The sequence below is a fragment of the Dermochelys coriacea genome, chromosome 28, assembly GCF_009764565.3.
Source record: "Dermochelys coriacea isolate rDerCor1 chromosome 28, rDerCor1.pri.v4, whole genome shotgun sequence".
Lineage (NCBI taxonomy): Eukaryota > Metazoa > Chordata > Testudines > Dermochelyidae > Dermochelys > Dermochelys coriacea.
In genome coordinates, this window is record NC_050095.1 from 3,148,209 (window position 1) to 3,169,372 (window position 21,164).

General features: G+C 48.4%; 2 protein-coding genes, 3 non-coding genes and 1 pseudogene across 7 annotated transcripts in view; 4 read left to right on the forward strand and 2 right to left on the reverse strand.

The window, feature by feature from the left end:
- LOC119849428 (zinc finger protein OZF-like) overlaps positions 1-21,164 on the forward strand; it is a 776,365-nt gene that overhangs the window by 714,661 nt on the left and 40,540 nt on the right. The gene's annotated exons all lie outside the window — the stretch shown is intronic.
- Positions 1-21,164, reverse strand: part of LOC119849371 — a 1,398,949-nt pseudogene that overhangs the window by 683,564 nt on the left and 694,221 nt on the right.
- LOC119849376 (zinc finger protein 420-like) overlaps positions 1-21,164 on the forward strand; it is a 3,142,523-nt gene that overhangs the window by 478,327 nt on the left and 2,643,032 nt on the right. The window lies entirely within an intron of this gene.
- TRNAV-AAC lies at positions 5,006-5,078 on the forward strand. The gene has a single exon. It is a non-coding gene; the product is annotated as a tRNA-Val (tRNA).
- On the reverse strand, positions 9,767-9,849 carry TRNAS-GCU. Its single transcript has one exon. It is a non-coding gene; the product is annotated as a tRNA-Ser (tRNA).
- Positions 20,161-20,232, forward strand: TRNAA-UGC. Its single transcript has one exon. It is a non-coding gene; the product is annotated as a tRNA-Ala (tRNA).

A 21,164-nucleotide genomic window follows, 5' to 3' on the forward strand; every position in this document is an offset into this window, starting at 1 on the left:
TCCCCTCCCTCCTGTCCAAAGCGCAGAGCTCAATTCCTCCAGGGAGAGAAGGACAGCTTTCTTCTTTCCTTCCTAAACAGCCCCTTTCCTTGGATTACCCTTTGCTGGGATCTGGATGGGGAACAGCCGTTTCTGAGGATTCATTTAACACCATGTTGGGTGCTGAGATATAGATTTTACAGCCAGACTAGATCACTATGTACATCTGCTCTGACCTGATTCTGTCTATGTACAAAGAGAAAAGGAGGACTTGCGGCACCTTGAGACTAATAAATTTATTTGAGCATAAGCTTTCATGAGCTACAGCTTACGATGCATCCAATGAAGTGAGCTGTAGCTCACGAAAGCTTATACTCAAATAAATGTGTTAGTCTCTAAGGTGCCACAAGTCCTCCTTTTCTTTTTGCGAATACAGACTAACACGGCTGCTACTCTAAAACCTGTCTATGTACATCAGCTGTGACAAAGGAGCTCTGCGTTTCTGGTCTAAATGGAATTATTTGGGCATTAATTCTATCGGGATGAAGGGGCTCTAGTTACCTGTGCCCTGTACCTCTAAGGGATTGGGGCAATGCTGGAGAGATTGAAGGGCATGGAGCTGGGGAGCAGTGTGTGCTCCAAGGAAAGTTGTTGCTGTCCTCTGGTAACACAAAGCAGGTATGGTGATTTTGTAATCCGTGGTGTTTGTGTATATATATAAAGTGTACTAAATCTCCAGGTTCAAACCCATCCCTTGTCTGGGCTATCCAATGCACTCTTTGTTGAGTGTATAGCTCCGTGATTGAACATTTGCCTGCCTGGCAATGGGTTCCTCCTTTAAATCCCAGTGCTTCTGTTTATAAACTTTTTTGAATGAAAATCGATTTCCTTACCCCTCTCCAGTATGATCAGGAATGATGCTTGTAATAAATTTAAAAACTCAGCATTTTACTATGCAAATGTATAAAAACCTAGCAAACCTGTCCATCAGCTGAAATCCGTTCCAGTCCTCGACATCTCTAAGAGGGACACTGTATTTGAGGCATGTGGGACACGTCTGTGATGATGATCGGCTGAAAAATGCTGGATTCAATGAAAGATGAGACCATTGGAGGGGAATATGAACGGCAGCGCCACACAGGGTCATAATACTCACATATGGGGCTTCACTGTCACTACCCTTCTGTGTTCCATCATTTATATCCTGGAGAATCACATCCTCCCCATTCCCACACACTGTCAAACAAAATCTTTTCCCCTTGACCCAGTGCAACCCTACTGTAAGGGGACTGTTGCCCCATTACTAATATTTAGTGCGGGTGTTTTAGTTGCTAGCTCCCAGTACTCAAAAGGAAGGGTCGATGGGGAATCAGGACCCTGAGCCTGACAGTCCCCAGGAACAATGGGGAGAGGCCAATGCTCCAGGGCAGCCTGAATGACAGGGCGGGCAGGCTAATGAGGGAGACAGGAGGCCAGGGAGGTCCTGTCCTCCGTGTGAGCTGGAATTGCCTGGGTCAGACAGAGTGGGGCTGAGCTAAGGAGAAAGCAGGGGCCCGATCTTAGCTGGGGAGCAGAGCTGTGTGAGATCCAGAGGGACCAGAAAAGCAGCCCAGAGAGAGCAGCCCCTGTCCTGGGAGCAGAGCTGCAGCCCCAAAGCCAGAGGCACAGCCCAGAGAGAGCAGACTTGCCCTGGGAGCAGAGCTGCAGCAACTAGAGCCAGAGGGGCCAGAAAAGCGGCCCACGAAGCAGGTCAGTGGTGAGAGCAGAGTCACAGAAGCAGCCTGCAGAGCAGACCTGTCCTGGGAGAAGAGCTGCAGCAACCAGAACCAGAGGGGCCAGAGAAATAGCTCAGGGAGCTGGAGGCAGAGCAGCAGCCCTGCTGAGGCAGAGTGGAGCTGGAGCTGGGGCTGAGCAGTCCGGAGCTGGGTGTCATGAGCAGCTAGGGAGAGCGAGGTGGGACCCTGGGCAGTGGGCCCAGCACAGGGAGACGCCTCAGCCAGGAGGTTCTGCAGGCCAGACTCGAAGGGGGATTGGTAACCCCGATAGTCCTCAGAGGAGTGGGGCTAGGGCTTGGGCGGAGCAGGGGCGGGGGCTATGGAGAAGACGTGGAGCAGGGGCTGGAGCAGCACACAGCTGCACAGGACACCAGGAAATTTGCAGCTGCGTACTTTGTGTATGGGCAAGGATGGTGACACTAGGATTGAAGGATTATTTAGTGCTATAGTGAATTGTAAAACACAAACAAACCCAGTTAGCTTAAATTAGGGCTGCTGGTTATTAAAGGCTGGTTTCCCCACATCAGTTCCAAAAGTTCTTCTAGAAACGCCCTGGGTTGTCTCATGCCTTGGTGGGAAGTAAAGGGAATTGTCCCATGCTGCCCTTAGCTCCAAGGTGATTTTTCCTGGGAGGGGACGTGGAATTGATTTGTTTGCTGTTGAGAAGGGAGCCAGGCCAGTTCTCAGGGAACGAGAACTCCCAGCAACTTCCCAGCCCAACCTAGGCTACGGCTCTGTCCAGCCTCTGTTCCCCTGGGGGCCCTGCATGTCTGACTCTAGAGCATGCAGGGAGTAGCAGCTGAGGCAGAGAACAGTCTGGGCTGGGCAGATGCTAGGACCATAGCACCAGAGGCCTGTACTGTCTCCCTCCCAGCAGCAAACAATCAGTCTCCACCCCCACCCTGGGGCAGCAGCCTGGAGCTAACACCCAGTGGGGGTTTCTCTTTTTGCCCCTACTGGGGTGAGCAGGGACCTGGGGGTGTTTCTAGCAGAGTCGTTGGAACTGAATTGGGGAACCAGCTTTTAATAACAGGCTGCTCAAGTTCAGACAAATTGTGTTGCAAATTTATTTATAATATAAAAGAATTCATAAGTAAAAGGGCAGGAATTATTGGAACTCTTTTCTGCTAGTGTTCCCTGCCATAGAAAGAAATGGCTTTATGGCTTTTCATGATATGGGACTCAGATTCGTTTGCTATTCAGAATCAATGTACACACAAGCCTGTTGTGTTTCATTTCTTAGGTTCTGGTGCCATCATATGTCCATTTCCTTTCCCTCCTTTCTGTGCAAAGTGCTGGTATTTTGCACAGTAAAGGTATTTCCTCGGGAGGGAAGGGGAGCTGCATTCACTTAATGAGCAATCACTAGAAAATGAACATAAGAACAGCCACACTATGTCAGACCAATGGTCCAGCTAACCAGTATCCTGTCTTCTGACAGTGGTCAATGCTAGGTACTTCTGAGGGAATGACCAGAACAGGGACTCATCAAGTGATCCATCCCCTGTCGCCCATTCCCAGCTTCTGGTGACAGATTAAAGCCATTAGATGAGGCCTCCATCCCTCAGAGAAATCATCTCCCTTCTTCAATTAAGGGACATCTTGGATCTTTCCATATCCCTGAAGAGACCAAGGGTTGGAATCTGCTGTATCCAACCATTTCTGTACATAGCAGGAACAAACGCAAAGAGTTCCTTTAGAAGGAGTTGTCTCCTTCCTTTGCAGGTTAGATTTTTCTATGATTTTTCTTCTCTACAGGAAGCTGTAGCTTAAATATATTGAAATACAATGTGCGACCCTCTGGGTAGGTGGGAAAAGAGAAGCCAGCTCAGCACATGATGAAAGTGGAGCCTAAATCCTCCGAGGAGAGGAAGACATCTTTCTTCTCTTTGTCCTAAACAGCCCCCTTCCTTGGATAACCCTTTCCTGGGATCCGGATGGGGAACAGCCGTTTCTGAGGATTAATTTCCCATGATATTTAGTGTTGATTCATAGATTTTACAGCCAGACTAGATCACTATGTACATCCAGTCTGACCTCGTTTGTAACAGAGTCCAGAGAATTTTCCCCAGTGACTCCTACATCCATCTCCACATCTTCTGATTGAATGAGCACAGTTCATTCAGAAAGTCATAATGTTTGGATGTAAAAGGTGTGAAGTGATGGGAAAATTGGCCCTTCCTCCTAGTTTCAATTCTTTAACTCCTACATCTCGACAATAATACTCAGCTCTTTACTGGCCATAAATGAAACCCGGTTCTCACTAGGGTTGATGGAAGAGGTTTTTCCGTACCGTCAGCATGGTTGAGTGGTCTAAGGGACAAGACTCTATATCTCAAGTCAGTGTTCTGATCTCTGTATAGAGATGTCTGTTTAAATCACACTCCTGATACAACCTTTGAGTCTAGCTCAAAAAATTGCCTCATTTCAATCAGCTTCGTCACATGGAGACACAGTAGCTGGAGAAAGCCTAGTATGGCTGACAAAAATCTGTGTGCATGCATTCCCAAGTGGTTAGAATTTTGTGCTCTTACTCTCAATTCCCAGTTGCGGAAGGACTCTTTCTAACAAAACTTTGCTTTCCATTCTTCACTTGCAAGTCAAACAAAAAAATACAATATTCCCCTCACCCCATCCTTCTTCATGCTGCTGGAAAACGCTGTACCTTAAAGCCCAGGCTCTATGCCCTTTTATAGAACTAGATCTGCCTTTTTCCCCTATTAATTGTATCGGGTTTCTCAGCTTTGGCTGCCCCCTGTTTGTCAACTCTGTGCAAGCAGGAAGCAACCAAAGTGCTGATTTCCTGGCGCATTGGTTACGGGATCATGGTGTTTGCACAGTGTCTGCATGTCCATCTTTCATCTCCTTGTCCTCCTCAGTAAGCCGAACCCTTTCCCACAAATAGTTTAATCAGAAACTGTAGTGACCTAAGAACCTGCAGGTTTCCCTCCCTCATCTTTATTTTACTGCATTTCAGTGTTTTGTCTGATTGTCACTGGAAGCTGTAAGGGAAATGTCCATGAAAAAGTAGAGTGGATGTGAGCTTTGTTGGTTGTGAGATATGTCTGTGTTTTGTTTCATTGTGAGATGCGCAAATTGGAGGTGCCCTTGCAGCATTTGTGATGATTGTTTGAGTTAAAACATAAGTTCTTGGTGCCCTTTGCTTCCCTGTTCTTCAAAGGGACACCAGCTGATGTAGTGGCTACTGAGAGAGCCTTCAAAAAAAGGGGCCCCAAAAGTGACAGTAACTGGTTTCTGTAGTGTAGTGGTTATCACATTTGCCTAACACGCAAAAGGTACCTGGTCCAAAACCAGGCAGAAACAGTGCTGCTTTCTCTCTTGTGGCTCCTGTTGTCTTCTTTCCATCCAACTCCTTTCTCAAATACATCCATAGCTTCTATGCTTTCCTTTCATGAAACTTTAAGTTCAAAAGGAGAATGTTATCCTGCATGTTGAGGGACGGAATAGACCATCATTTGGGAGATTGCCAGCTACATAACAAATCTGAGCATAGAAGAATCCCAACCCTATGTCCTGCATATTTACCTCCCAGCCAGCAGTTTCCCCCCCTTTTGTTTATTCTGAGCTAACCACAAACAACCTCGTGTATCCGTTCCATGTCAGAAAAATCGATTTCCTGATTATCTCATTTCCCCTCCTTTCCTGGCTATGCAGGGTTGGGGTGTAAGGAATCAGAACATAATAATTGGAAATCACTAACCCATCCTTTTAACATACAATATCACTTGTCCCTTTCTAGAAAACATTTCCCCATAATATTTTTTAACACTCAACAGCTTGTTCATCTTCAAACCATGTTAAGACAAGCTCTGGGCTACAAATTTCCTTACTGTTCCCTTGATTTTTTTTAGCACAGTAAATTGATATAAAAGAAACAGAAAACAAAACAATTTCCAATATTATAAATTGAGGACACGTCTTTTTTTTAAAAAGTTTTAATGCCATTTTGTTTTACTCTCAGGCCGGTTTTTATAAATCAATCACAAATGCATTAACGAGGAATACAGTGTGACCCAGTCGATAGGCAGAGAGCTGACTCCATCCGCAGCCTGAAACAACCTCTGTGACAATAAAGAGGGCTGGGAAGGATATGACACGGAAGTACTTATATGCCCAATGCAGAGCTGGCAGCAATGTAGGAAGAAGTAGAGAAGCTCCAGATCGCTGAAGGGGACAGTGAGCTCCTGAAGGGTTATTTTCCCCCTCTCTTAGCTAGGCTAGAATAGAAGAGGAGAAAATTCTCTCTCACTCTCGGAGGATGATGCAAATGTCAATTTGTCCTCTCTTTCTGTTCCACTAAAGCTCAGAGACAGGAGGAGACATTTGCTGCCTAAGAGCCTTGAGAGAGTCTGTTATTGAGTGTCCAGGGAGATTGAAATGCTCTCCTGCTGGTTTTTGAATGTTACAATTCTCGATGTCTGATTTGTGTCCATTTACTCTTTTGCATAGAGACTATCTGGTTTGTCCAATGTACATGGGAGAGGGGCATTGCTGGCACATGACGGTATCTCTCAGGGGGAGGGATAAGTCAGAGTTTGAGCATTGGCCTGCTAAACCCAGGGTTGTGAGTTCAATTCTTGAGGGGGGCCATTTAGGGATCTGGGGCAAAAATTGGGGATTGGTCCTGCTTTGAGCAGGGGGGTGGGACTAGATGATGACCTGAGTCCCTTCCAACCCTGATATTCTATGAGCATGTTGGTAGATGTGCAAGCGAACAAGTGATGGTGTGGCTGATGTGGTTAGGTCTTATGATGGTGTCTCTTGAATATGTGGAAATATCAGTTTGTTCTCTATTCCTGTTCTATCTAAGCTAAGAGGAAGAGACATTTCCTGCATAAGATTGTTGAGAGGCAAGAAAGTGCATTTCATTTTGGACTCACCATATAAACAAAAAAGTACACTTAAGGGAGTAAGATCAAGCCCCCAGTACAGAGCTCAAACCCATGACCCTGAGAGTAAGAGTCTCATACTCTACCAAAAAGAAAAGGAGGACTTGTGGCACCTTAGAGAGACTAACAAATTTTGTTAGAGCATAATCTTTCGTGAGCTACAGCTCACTAGCTCACGAAAGCTTATGCTCTAATAAATTTGTTAGTCTCTAAGGTGCCACAAGTACTCCTTTTCTTTTGCGAATACAGACTAACACGGCTGCTACTCTGAAACCATACTCTACCAACTGAACTAGCCAGGCTGTCTGTAGCACTTCTTCAAAGGCATAGTCACAGTGTGAGTTGAGATTCCTTTTGACATTTGCCTTCGGTCTTCATTCCTTCGCTCTCCAGCTAGCAACAGGGGCTATTACAAGGCTGGTTAGATGCTGATTTCTACATCAGAGAGCTGGGGTGATTTACCAGCTGGTCAGAGAAACAAGCACGGGAGGGTGGAATTTAGTGTTCTCCCGCCACGGGGATGCTCTTTGACTCACATAGTAGGGGAGAGTCAGAAAAAGCTTCTCAGCTCCCAGAGTGGGGGTAGACAAGTAGGTTCCCCTCAAGCCACACACACATTTTTGCAGGACATCAGACCTCCTGCGGAGACTCCTCAAAGAAAATGTGGCCCCAGAAGTGTCAGAGAAGGGTATCACACTTTGCCTTACGAGGTGGGTGAGGGAAACCCGTAGGTCCTTAGGTCCCTCCGGCATCTGATGAAACCATTTGTGGAAAGAGTCTGGGGTAGCCAAGCAGGAACAGGAGAGGACAGAAGGGCTTGCAGCTGGTGTGCAATCCCCGTGCTCCCAGTGGCCCAAAAGAAGCAGGGCTCAGCACTTTGTCAGCTTCCTGAGAGCGCAGTGCTGACAAAATGAAAGCTACACTAGGGGCAGCTAAAGCCATGAGACCTATGAAAATGAATCAGCCTCCATCAAGTGACATCAACTCCCCTCTCTGGGTTTCTATCCCAGAAATACTGTCAGCTCAATGATTTTTCCCCTGACAGCCTCCAGATTATAAACAGAAGAAGAGCGGAGAAGACTGCATTGGGGTAAATGAAAGCAGAGGAAAATTGCTTCTTTGGTGATTTCTTTGTTTTGCTCCTGTGATGCTGATGGAGGAACTGGAAGCATAATTTGAGATTGTGACACCATGTCGTCCATTTTTGGGGCTCAGTTTGTGACACTGAGCACAGGGGATCCTTCACTCTCTGTCTTGTCCCTTCAGGGCAATGGAGACTGGACCAGCATTTGAGGTGGCGAAGTAGTAGCCTGAGAAAGCCAAAGCTTTCTTGTCAGAAAGAAATGGCCCTACCTGGTCCTTTAAGTGGTGGGCTCTGGTGTTTTAACAGCCAAGTCATGGGTTCAATTCCCACAGGGCAATGAAAGTTTTTAAACAAATATCCATTCATTCCGCATTTGAAATTGGGAACAAAAAAGGGCTCCTTCACTTCATCAACAAGGCTTTTTTCTCAGCAAATTTTTAAAAGGCACTGACTCGAGCTGCAGATCTCATTTCATTTGTATTTACAATGGAATGATTCTTTCTAATATAGACAGAAATTCTTCAGCTAGCCTTGGATTCCACAGGAATACTAGAAGCAATGGTGTCTACTAATACCTGCCTTTTTTTCGGAGAACAGGAATATCTGAGTTTTCCAAGGACATTTCCCTTCCAGCACCTTGGGCCTCCTCTAACAATATAGGAAACCGACATGCAGTCAAATACATGGAAGTTTCTCAGCAAAGGGTTCACTGAGCAGGCCAGGGGAAAAGTTTTGCCACCCTGACCTTAAATGGAAAGCAAGAAGGTAACTCTCAGAGTACACAACCAAGTAGGTAGGGCACCCCTTGACTCAAAACCGATTATGAGTCTCACGTTCTACATTGTCAATGTACTGCCCTTCTCTCTCCATCTATATATTGAACAGCTAAGCCTACTCCTCTCAAGCCATGTCAAGTCTCTTCTGGATAAGGAGCATGGAATTTACCCAACTAGGTGGCCTGAATGCAGAGCTTTGGAGGTCTTTGAATTCCCTCCAACTTCTATCATAAAAATGCTAAGCAGTTGGTTTTGTAATGTTACCGGAGAGGTTGAAATGAGGCCGTTTCTTCAGGTAGAAGACAACGATTGTGTCAGGAGGAAGCCCATAGTCACCACTGTCATATAATGATGATATGGTTTGTACAACATGTGTCTTGTGAGGTATCATTGTAAAAGTTGTGATCTGATGAACGTTAATACCTGGTTGGATGATGTGTGCTAGCCTTGTCTGAGAATGATGAAGTTTTACTCTGTGTGCATTATTGAAATATTTATGAGGTTGGGAATGCCCACCATCAGCCTTTCAGGTGCGACAATGGAAAAGCCAGACTCGCTGCTGGCCCATTAAAGGTATCCACGCTCCCAAGTCTATCCCAGGAACCGTATACAATGCAGACTTCTCCAAGATAGCACAGAGACAATGGACACTGCTTGACTCCCATCCTAGCAAAGGAGCTTTCTAGAGAGTTGGAAGAAACTATGAAAAGGGGAAGAGACATCCTGACTTGGCCTCGCTCCCCCACAACTCAACACCTGGAAACCATCAGGAAGCCAAAGACTGAACTGAAATAATTCAGAGATCAGAAGAGAATAATAATAATCCATTCAAATCAAAGTCCCCAAACAGACTAGTATTGGTTTTCAGCAGAAAATTTTCAATTTGGGGGATTTTGTTTTCCCTCAGACCTTGCCAAGGGAAGCAGAGAGAAAATGTTTGAGTTGCCTCGTTCAGAACAGCTTGGCCTACTACTCTAGTTGTGGGTCACTGTCATGGCCTTGCTGAGGACGGGGACATTTTAATAATTTGGGGAGGTGCCAGGGTGTTTGGGGGAGACTATGAGGATGTTACCTTTTGAGATAAGATAAGAGAGCTAGACAATTCTTTCAGCACCACATTTCATTTAAAGCAGGGGATCGAGTTCCTGAGAAGGTTTTGTTTGCAGGACACCATGGTTTGGTCTGTCATTGTACCAAAGGGGGAGATGGTTGTTTGTAAAAGAAGAGAAGACTGAACGCCTTCGATGAGGATGGGATTCGAACCCATGCGTGCAGAGCACAATGGATTAGCAGTTCCATCACCTTAACCACTCGGCCACCTCATCTGAGCTGTCAGGGAAAGGAATGAGGAGAAATCTAAGGCCAGCATGGATAAGGACAATAAGGAGTTTTTAAATACTAAGCATAAGCAGGTCTGAATGAGCTCCCCCCTCACATCTAGTGAGGAGCTGGGGGAAAGACTTCATGACTGACGTTTGCATAGACACTCCTGCTCTGCCTTGGTACACAGAGTGATGGAGCCGCTTTGCCAGAATGACCCGTTTTGGCTGGTGTTGGGGTTACAATCACTTTAGCATTCATGAAATGAAATGTTGTTATCCTTCCTGTATGAGTGAAGGGCAGCAGAACATACCTAGTCCATCCTGATGAGGGGCTAGGTGGGTAGAATCTTTTATTGGACTGCATAGAAGTGATTGGTGAAGGGGACTTCACCTAAACCAGTGGTCCCCAAACTTGTGCCCTCTCCATGTCTGTGGCCCCTTGGAAGCCACAGTCGAGAACCAGAGCTGGGATGGGGGCTGTTGTTTCCTGGGAAGAGGGTGCGGACAGGGGTAAGGGGGATGAGCTGGGCCAGGAGCCAGGGGCCAGGCTAAAGGTGGGTTGGGGAAGAGCGGGGGCAGAGTGGAGCTGAGTGGTGCTCCCTCCCTGCCCTCCAGGGGGCTGGCTCAGGCCCTGAGGTGCCCCCATGAACATTCCTCTGTGTCTCCCTAGGAAGCATACTCCACATTTTGGGGACCACTGACCCAACTCGCTAAGCAGGGACTAGTGATGCCAAAACCCAGCGAAAGGTAGAACAAGTGCAGGGACCCTGGCACTGGAACCGTGGCCCTGCCCCCCCCCTTCTGCCTGCAGCCCTACCCTCTTCACGCCTCCACCCATGGTCCCATCAACTACGTCATCTCTGTTCCACTCCTTCCCCCACTGCCCCACCCTGCTCGCTCCTTAACCCCCCCCCCCATGGCCCTGAGACCAGAGAAGCTCTGTGCCCCAGCTGCAGCCCCCCCGCCCCCGGCCATAGCAGGGAATGAGAGCACCTCCAGCCCTGGGGCCAACATAGGGGAGACTTTTCCAGGGGACCTAATTTGTCCAGGGGCCCTAATCATGGGCCCCATTGGCCCATGTGGCAACCCGCCACTGCCCCCTTGGCAACACAGCTTCGGGGAGACTTAGCTTCCCCGAGCCTCCATGACATGCCGCCCAGGCTACTACAGCTCAGTGTGTGGCCAGTATCTCTGTGTTCTCTGCTGTTCATGCTGGCCTTCGGGGTGGGCCACCCGAGCAGGCACCCAGGGCACCCGGTCATCAAAGGGGCACATGCAGCAGTGCAAAGGTGCACGCTGCCAGTGTAGTGTCAGAAACTGCTTCCCGTGGGGGGGGCTCCCAGATTTCTCCCTGCTTCTTCCCAGCTCAACCCCTCCCACAATGTTCCTCCGTGGCCCCATAGAGGGTTGCAGGGGAGCGAGGAGCAACACGAAGTGTTCCATGCATCCTGATCACTTTCCCCACCTGGGCTGTGTTCTGAGACGAGCATCAGAAGCTGCTTCTCTCTGCCCTCCCCTTATACAGCCCAGGTGAGGAAGGTGACCTGGATGCTGGGAGCCCTGAAGTCACTCCTCACCCCCCCACCCCCACAGCCCCTAGGGTGCCCGGAAGAGCAGCATTCCAGGGAGAAGAAGGCAGCAATGCCAGGTGCCCCATGCCCACAGGTCAGTTCCCCACATGGGCGCAGGAGGGGTACAGCAATTAGGGGTGAAGGAGGTGCAGGAGAGGGGCAGTGGCTGAGGGCACAGGAAGGGAATATGGGGGTTGAGGGCAAAGGGGACACAGTGTAGGTGTTAAGGCACAGGAGGGGGCAGGTGTTGGGGTGAAGGAGGTGCAAGGGTTGGGAGTGCAGGAACTAGGGGCAAAGGGGGAGTAGGGAGCCCACAGGGGCCAGGGGCAGGGGTGTGCCAAAGTTCAGGTTTTGCCCAGGGCACCATTTTCCCTAAGGCTGGTCCTGGTGAGGAGTTTCCCCATTGAGAACATTTCTTGCTGGGAGAGGGTAGAAGAGAAAAGAGGTGTTTTCTCTCTCTCTCTCTTTCCTCTCCATTTTTTCCCATTCCTTCAATTCCAGAATTCTCCCTTGTATTTCAGACTGGGATTAAAGGCAGCTCCAGACTTTCCCTCTCTAGCCATCACCTTCAGCCCCCAACTAAAACCTCTCCAACGCATCATCAAGGATCTACAACCTATCCTGAAGGACAAGCCATCGCTCTCTCAGATCTTGGGAGACAGACCAGTCCTTGCTTACAGACAGCCCCCCAGTCTGAAGCAAATACTCACCAGCAACCACACACCACACAACAGAACCACTAACCCAGGAACCTATCCTTGCAACTAAGCCCGTTGCCAACTCTGTCCACATATCTATTCAGGGGATACCATCATAGGGCCTAATCACATCAGCCACACTATCAGAGGCTCGTTCACTTGTGCATCTACCAATGTGATATATGCCATCATGTGCCAGCAATGCCCCTCTGCCATGTACATTGGCCAAACTGGACAGTCTCTACGTAAAAGAATGAATGGACACAAATCAGACGTCAAGAATTATAACATTCAAAAACCAGTTGGAGAACACTTCAATCTCTCTGGTCACTCGATCACAGACCTAAGAGTGGCTATACTTCAACAAAAAAGCTTCAAAAACAGACTCCAACGAGAGACTGCTGAATTGGAATTAATTTGCAAACTGGATACAATTAACTTAGGCTTGAATAGAGACTGGGAATGGATGAGTCATTACACAAAGTAAAACTATTTCCCCATGGTATTTCTCCCTCCCATATTTCTCCCTCCCACCCCACCCCCCACTGTTCCTCTGATATTCTTGTTAACTGCTGGAATTAGCCTACCTGCTTGTCACCATGAAAGGTTTTCCTCCTTTCCCCCCCTGCTCTTGGTGATGGCTTATCTTAAGTGATCACTCTCCTTACAGTGTGTATGATAAACCCATTGTTTCATGTTCTCTGTGTGTGTGTATATAAATCTCTCCTCTGTTTTTTCCACCAAATGCATCCGATGAAGTGAGCTGTAGCTAACGAAAGCTTATGCTCTAATAAATTTGTTAGTTTCTAAGGTGCCACAAGTACTCCTTTTCTAGTAGCAGCCGTGTTAGTCTGTATTCGCAAAAAGAAAAGGAGTACTTGTAGCACCTTAGAGACTAACAAATTTATTTGAGCATAAGCTTTTTGAGCTACAGCTCACTTCATCGGATGCATTTCCAATGAGAAACTGCTGAGTTGGAATTAATATGCAAACTAGATACCATTAACTTGGGAGCTGTAGCTCACGAAAGCTTATGCTCTAATAAATTTGTTAGTCTCTAAGGTGCCACAAGTACTCCTTTTCTTTTTGCGAATACAGACTAACACGGCTGCTACTCTGAAACTTGGGTTTGAATAGAGTCTGAGAGTGGCTGGGTCATTACACATATTGAATCTATTTCCCCATGTTAAGTATCCTCACACCTTCTTGTCAACTGTCTAAATGGGCCATCTTGATTAACACTACAAAAGTTTTTTTCTCCTGCTGATAATAGATCATCTTAACTAATTATCCTCTCACAGTTTTTATGGTAACTTCCAACTTATCTGTAGATATATATATGTGACAAAGTTCCTCCTCTACCTTGGCGGGTCTTGTGCTTATTGGCGGATTTGCTTGCCTTGGAGCTTCACAGCAGCCCTCAGTTTGGCCATTTTCATGAACCCACAGTCCAGGTCAACTCCTCCTGTGTCTGACCAGGAGTTGAGAGGTTTGGGGGGAACCTGGGCCCACCCTCTACTCCAGGCTCCAGCCCAGGGCCCTGTGGAATGCAGCTGTCTAGAATGCCTCCTGGAACAGCTGTGAGACAGCTACAACTCCCTGGGCTAATTCCCCATGGCCTCCTCCCAACACCTTATTTATTCTCACCATAGGACCTTCCTCCTGGTGTCCAATAATGCTACTACTCCTCAGTCCTCCAACAGCCCGCGTTCTCACTCCTAGTGCCTCTTGCTCCTAGCTCCTCACACGCACACCACAAACTGAAGTGAGCTCCTTTTTAAACCCAGATGCCCTGAGTAGCCTGCCTTAATTGATTCTAACAGATTCTTGATTGGCTGCAGGTGTTCTAATCAGTCTGTCTGTCTTCATTGTCTCCAGAACGTTCCTGATTGTTCTGGAACCTTCCCTGTTACCTTACCCAGGGAAAAGGACCTACTTAGCCTGGGGCTAATATATCTGCTTTCTATTACTCTCCTGTAGCCATCTGGCCCGACCCTGTCACAATATATATCTTACTATATGTTCCATTCTATGCATCTGATGAAGTGGGCTGTACGCCATGAAAGCTTATGCTCTAATAAATTTGTTAGTCTCTAAGGTGCCAGAAGTACTCCTGTTCTTTTTGTGGATACAGACTAACACGGCTGCTATTCTGAAATAGAAATTGGGGCTCTAAGGCCATGTCTACACTACCCGCAGGCAGCGGTTAGTGATCGATCTATCGGGGATCGATTTATCGCTTCTACTGTGGAAGTGATAAATTGATCCCTGATCACTCTGCCGTCGACTCTGGAACTCCACCATGGCGAGAGGGAGAAGTGGAGTCGACAGGGGAGCGGTGGCCATCGATTCCGCACCGTGACGACGCACCCCAATTATAAACTCATCTTCAGCATATAGGCTGCTGAACCTAGCGAGGGGGGAGGATCTCAATGGTTGGGCTCCAGCCTGAGCGAGAACTTCTACATTGCAATTAAACAGCCCCTGGCCTGGACCGTGAGCCTTGCAAGCCCCAATCAGCTGGCTTGGACCAGCTGTGGGTTTTTAATTGTACTGTAGACTTATGCTTGGTGTCAAAATCGCAGCTTTCTCATCAGGGAATCAAACCGTAGTCCCCCAAGTGAGAGATCGGGATAGTCACCACTATACTCATGAGACTGACAACTGCCCCTGAACAGGGACCTAGGGGAACAGCTTGGCCAGCTCCTTGGACAGCTGTGGTTGTCAGGAGACCCAGCTAGGCAGGACTTGCTCTGGGTTCTATGCAGGGGGAGATTAACTGGGAGAAGTGGGGAGTTTGCCTCCGATTTACAGGGAGCTTTGCCAGAGTGGAGCCTGTAGGTCACATGCTGGGGGGCTGTCACGGGCACACAGGCTCAGTGCTCTGGAACAGCTCTGAATCAACCCCAGGCAGGACCCTCTTCAGGGTGACACCCCTCAGGGCATGCTCACACTAGGGGAAGCCTCCTTGCCTTCAGCACCTCCTGGGACTGACCTTGGACCTTTCAGCACCCCTGTTCCACACCAAGAGCTTCCTGTAGTGAGTCATCTCAGTGGGACACCTTGGAAAGCCTTACACTCCCCAAAGGGGAGTCGTGCATCCCCAACTTCCACAATCACCAGTGTCTCTCAGCCAGTGTTGTAAAACAGAAGGGTTTATTAGCGGTCTGGAATAAATCCTGGGAAAGTTCTTTGTTAGCACAGGAATTAGGAAAATTCAGAAAAGTCCATCTTGGGGAGACCCAGAACTCAGAGCCTGGGCTCTCCCCTCAAGTCCCCAAAACAGCAGACTCCTTGCTTCCAACAGCCGAATCTCAGCCATGCCCTTTTGCCCCTCTTCTGCCCTTTGTTCTGTTTCCCAGGCAAACTGGTCCCCTGGCCTCCACCTCTTTCTTTCTTCTCCAGCTCCTCCCAGCCAGCTGGATGCTTGCAGCAGGTATGCCCCGGATACAGAATTGCTGGCCATTGTCTTGGCCCAAACAGCTAGACAGCAGCCACACCTGCCCTTTAGGGGTCTCTGCAAAGATTAAACACCCTTATCCCATCACCTAGTTCAGTGGTCCCAAAACTTTTGAGGGTCACCCCCCCCTTACCCTTGTCCATGCATCCCCTTAGCTGTGGTTGGGAGTGGGGCCACAGCTATGGGGGAAGGGATGCGGACGGGGTAAGGGGGCTGAGGCTGGGGCCAGAGCTGGGGGTGGGGGCTGAGACTGGCAGCAAAGCCCCAGGTGTAGGGCTGGAAATGGAGCCCTGGGAGTGGTGCCGGCAGCCAGGACCAGCAGCTGGGGCCAGGAGCGGAGCTGGGCAGCGCTCCCTCCCCATCTGCTGTGGGGGCTGGCCCGGGCCCCAGATGCATTCCCCTGAATGCTACTCCATTCCACTTGGCACCCCAAATTTGGGACTTCTGACCTAGAGAATTGTGCAACAAATAGGGGAAACTGAGGTACACCCAATATGCATACAAAATGTTCAGAAAATTCCCACTTCATCACAGGGGTGTCAGTGGGGTCTGAGCTGGGCAGCAGCACTGCGAACGTGGGGAGGTTTCCCTTTGGAAACTGTAAAACATCCCCCTGTGTTCCAGGGAAAGCCTCCCATTTATCCCTTAACCCCCTTCCCTGAAAATCTCCACCCCTGCCCTGGCACACAGAGACCCCCTCACTCCAACACAGATTTTTAACTTTTCTTACTTTTCCTTGGCCTTGTACAAACATTTTTCCCATCAAAATGATCAAGGGCTTTTAAAATGAGAATAAGAGAACAAACCAAATCAAACCCAAAGAAACCGCGATCGAGCTCCCCACCACACAGTTTGGGTCTGAATTTTTCTCCTGAAATTTGGAGGCAATAAAACTCAGACTGCTACTGTCCAGAAAACAAACCTAAACCTCCCATACAGTACCTAGGAGATCTATTTCTGAACCACCAAGGCTTCAGCTCTTTTTGTGTGATTTCCAGCTGCCCAATACTGCTGCTATTCCAGGGGCACAATTCTTGGCTCCAGTAAGCATTTCTCTCCGCCTTGTTCTGTGCATCACAGGTTTCTCTAGGAAAGGGCAGGGAATGGTTTTCAGGTCCAGTGATCCTCCTTCAAATCAAGCTAGAACCTGAGAATCCTTCCCCTTTCCCAGGTTGTGGGAGGGGAGACATTTAAAAGAGCTCTCTGAGCTATTGCATGTGACTAAGTAAAGAGAAAAAGCAATATATTCCCCCCTCTGCTTTGGGTGCTGGATTTACTCTTTGAATTTCAGATGACTTCGAGTCTGGGCATTGGGCTTATTTATCAGTTTATCTGGAATTGGGGCTTTGATTTGGAAACAGCTGTGATGGCTGAGTAGTTAAGGCCTTGGGCTAATAAATCAAGTGAGGTTTCCCAGCAGAGATTCAAAACCTACTTGCAACAAAGACTGATTTTTTCACACACACGCTTACACAAAGACAGTTAATCTGTATAACCTCCTGATATAGTCTCGATTTAGTCCCCGTCCCAACAAAACCCTATTCTGCTCTATTACGCTGTCCTGGGATAAAAGGGAAGGTCTTCTCATGGATCCATAAGTGGTTAAAAGGTTTTCAAAATGGAGAGAAGTAAATAGTGGTGTCCCCCAGTGGTGTCCCCCAGGGGGTCAATCCTGGGACCAGGACTATTCAACATATTCATAAATGATCTGGAAAAAGGGGTAAACAGTGAGGTGGCAAAATTTGCAGATGATCCAAAACTACTCAGGAGAGTGAAGTCCAAAGCAGACTGCAAAGAGCTACAAAAAGATCTCCCCAAACTGTGTGAAAGGGCAACAAAATGGCAACCCCCTAAATCAGGGGCTTGTTCCAGCCCTGAGTCTGGACTACCGGGATCCCTCCCACACAACAGGTGCTGGAATAAGCTGAGAAAGCACCTTGGCATTAGCCGTGGAAAGCTAGAGCATCTAGGCCAGTCACCTTTTGGAGCCTTGTGGCTTGGCCTCCTCTGCCCTTGGACGTTGGCCTACTGAGGCCGGCTCTTCTGGCTGCCTTCCTTGGCGTGACTTGACAAAGGAGGAAGGGAGGCAGGAATGGGGCAAAAGAGGAAAGTCATGCTGAGGAAGGCAGGACAGAAGCTAAGTGCCTCAGTGGGGTTAGTAGAGCGCCACCATTCGTTCTGCCAAAGCCTGGGGAGGTGCGGTTGGCTGCTGGGAGGTAGAATCCTGTGACTGTCTCTTGGCTTCCCAGGGATGGCTACTTGCAGTCCAGGAGAAGAAGCGGGGTTCTGGGTGAAAGAAAGAGAAGCAAAGATGAGTCCGAATAGGCTCCTTTCTGGCCAAGATGGTGTGCTGTGGTGGGCTTGGGAGTTGCCTGTGAACAGTGGGTGGACTTGTTCCGGTGAGAACAGCTGCTTCTTTTTGGCCGACCTGGTGTCACCAGTGGCAGCTTGCCAAGTGGCAGGTGCTGGCTAGAGTGAATGCAATATAGGAAACCCCAGCCTGCCCCTCTGGACAAAGTCCACTGCTTGTCTCCTACGTTGTGACATCCAGATTAAAATCTTCCTGGTATGTGCTGTGGCTTGTACGTTAAGCCTTCCTGGTTGGCCTTGGTGTTGCCAAAGTAGCTGCATTGAGATTGCATTAGTTTGAAGATCTGAAGGTTTCTGGCTTGATGCCAGGCTTTAGCACACCCTTTCACCCTGGGCATGTAGTGCTGGGCTTTTTTCTGGCTGTGCAGCTGTGCCCTTGAACTCCTGAATGTTCCTAATTTCAGAGGCAACACTTGTCGAGGGCAGTATGTGGGTCATGTACCCCACCTGGATTAGCCCTCCCTCTGGATTAGCTCTCTCCCTGCATGGCAGCTGCCGGAGGGGTAAGTGGAGAGGAGTTGCCTTTTCTGCTCCCTCTTCCTGCATTGTTCACACTGGGCGGGGGGGCGGGGCTGTTGATCCTAAGAAAGTGAGACTGAAACTTGAAATTGTGCCCCGCCCGCACCTCTTTCAGCAGACACCAGTCATCTGTGCCTGGTTTTCAGCTCCTCAGCCAGAGGAAAAAGTTGTATTCTGCACCTAAGTGTCCAGCCCTTCCTTTCTTTCTCATGAAGGGGAGGAAAAAAGAATCTCTTTTCAAACCCCCGTCCTGCCGTTGACCTAGATGTGACTTTCTAAGTTACTGCTAAAGTGGAGGATTCAGAGTTAGTGGGGCCCTGTGTGCATAAAGTCCATGAAACATTCCCCTTTCATCCCAGCCCTGGTATGTCGCCAGTAGCTGCTGTCCCCTGGTGTCAGGGAAGGAAGTTTCCACCCATCCAGGAGACCCCAGTCTGGAACTAAAGTCAGTTTCAGGCTTCTCCTCTTCTCCTCTCTTCCTTCTTGGAATCAAGTTCATGTTTTTACCAAGAGTTAAAGGAGTCTGAACCCCCTGAATCTGGATCAATGTCACAAGTGCCCAATGTGTTCCAATCCATGGAAGACAATGTGTTAAATGCCAGATGAGTGGAGTGAAATCAGTTCTCAGCCTGAGTCCTTTGCTCTTAATCCTGAGGACATTGTCCCACCATGGGGCTATTCTCGCCTCTCTTTCACACTGAAGCACAATTTTCTTTGCAGAGACATGGAACAGCAAGATCTTTTTCTGTCCTTGTGCAAAGCAGGGTGTCAAATTCCATGGAACCTTCCTCTTCTGTCATGGAAACAATGGGCAAGCAGGGGGCCCTGGGAACATCCCGCCCTGGCCAAGACATGTTCCCTCCCCTCTTTCTTTATGCTGCTCTTGTTATTTCATGGAATATGTGGGATGGGGAAGAGGCTGAGTTCACTTCAGGTGGAGAGGAAAAAGAAAATCTCAGGGCAAACCCAACCCCTGCTTCCAGGATCATTGAGGTGCTGGGGATTTGAATAGGAAAGGAACTGTGTGAATTGTCAAGGTGGGGAATGAATAACCATCTACAACTAGATCCACCTTATTAACCACCGACACAGGCGAATCATGCTGCAGACAGAAGGGAAACTGGGAGTAATTCTTTGCTGTAGAGCCATGGAAACAGTGACCCAATTGCACTGCAGTGAATGTGCTGGGGAAAGCTGGACTTTAGAGGAGGTGGAAATAATAGTTCCTAGTAGGGTGACTAGACAGCAAATATGAAAAATCAGGACAGGGGGTGGGGGGTAATAGGACCTTATATAAGAAAAAGACCCCAAAATCGGGACTGTCAGTATAAAATCAGGATATCTGGTTACCCTAGTTCCTAGAGACAGCTGGAGTTCCCCACACCACTTCTGCCACCAGGGTCAGGGATTGAGCTGTTCACAGTGCCCACCACCACTATGACCTTCCAGCAGGGGATTGCAGCACCCCCAGTTCAGGGGAGACGGCAGAGTGTATCTCTGCACCCTGAGTCCAGGGCAGGCACTCTCTCTCCCCCACATATAGAATCTGGTTCTGCTGCAAAGTGACCCCTATGAACCAGCAACCTCCACGAGAGCATGATCCAGGGGGAAAGGTCTTCCCATGAAGCTTATAGCCACTGGATGCATTGGAAAGAGGCAGGCTCTGAGTGCAACAACTAGTAGAGAAGGTCAATTTGGGGATGTAGCTCAGTGGTAGAGCACATGCTTTGCATGCATGAAGCCCTGGGTTCAATCCCCAGCATCTCTAAGTTTGCCTTTTACCCTGCTGCTTTGCTCATGCCCAGCTGGGATGTGGCCCACCAGTCTCCCTGCACAAGTTTCAATCCTGAGCAATGAGGAGAAAGTGCCAATTGCATGGAAGCTCTGCAGGGGTTTCTGCTCCTAAATCAGCTAGGTGCTTTTAAGATTCCCACCCACTGGGCTGCTTGAAGAGGAAGGAGAAGAGAGAATCCTCCAGGACTGGAGGGAAGGGTCCCATCAGTACAGACCGAGGGGCAAGGACCCAGAGGGGCAGTCAGTGCTGAGAGAAGTCAGTGGTTTACACAAGACAGGGGACACTGTCTCTTTGAGGGGACAGGAGGGGAGGGCAGCTTGTTTACAATGATGCTGATGATGAATAGAAAAAAGGCTGGAGTCAATGAAACATGAGAGTATAGAAGGGGAAGGAGAAGGGCAGATCCGCAGAGGGCAATGAGTGCTCATACACCCCAGTTCATAAGAACACAAGGTAAGAACGGCCATACTGGATCAGATCAAAGGTCCATGTAGCCCAGTATCCTGTCTTCTCAAAGTGGCCAATCCTAGGTGCCCCAGGGTGCCACACGTTGACTGGGTGTTATGTGAAGAAATATTTCCTTTTCTTTGGTTTAAACCTGCTGCCTCTTCATTTCATTTGGTGACCCCTAGTTCTTGTGTCAGGGGGAGTAAACATTTTCTTATCCACTTTCTCCAACCCAGTCATTGTTTTATAGACCTCTATCATCTCTTTTCCAAGCTGAAAAGTCCCAATCTTATTCATCACTCCTCATATGGAAGCTGTTCCATACTCCTAATCATTTTTGTTGCCCTTTTCTGAACCTTTTCCAATTACAATATACCTTTTTTCAGATGGGGTGACCACATCTGCATGCAGTCTTCAAGATGTGGGCCTACCATGGATTTATATAGAGGCACCCTGGC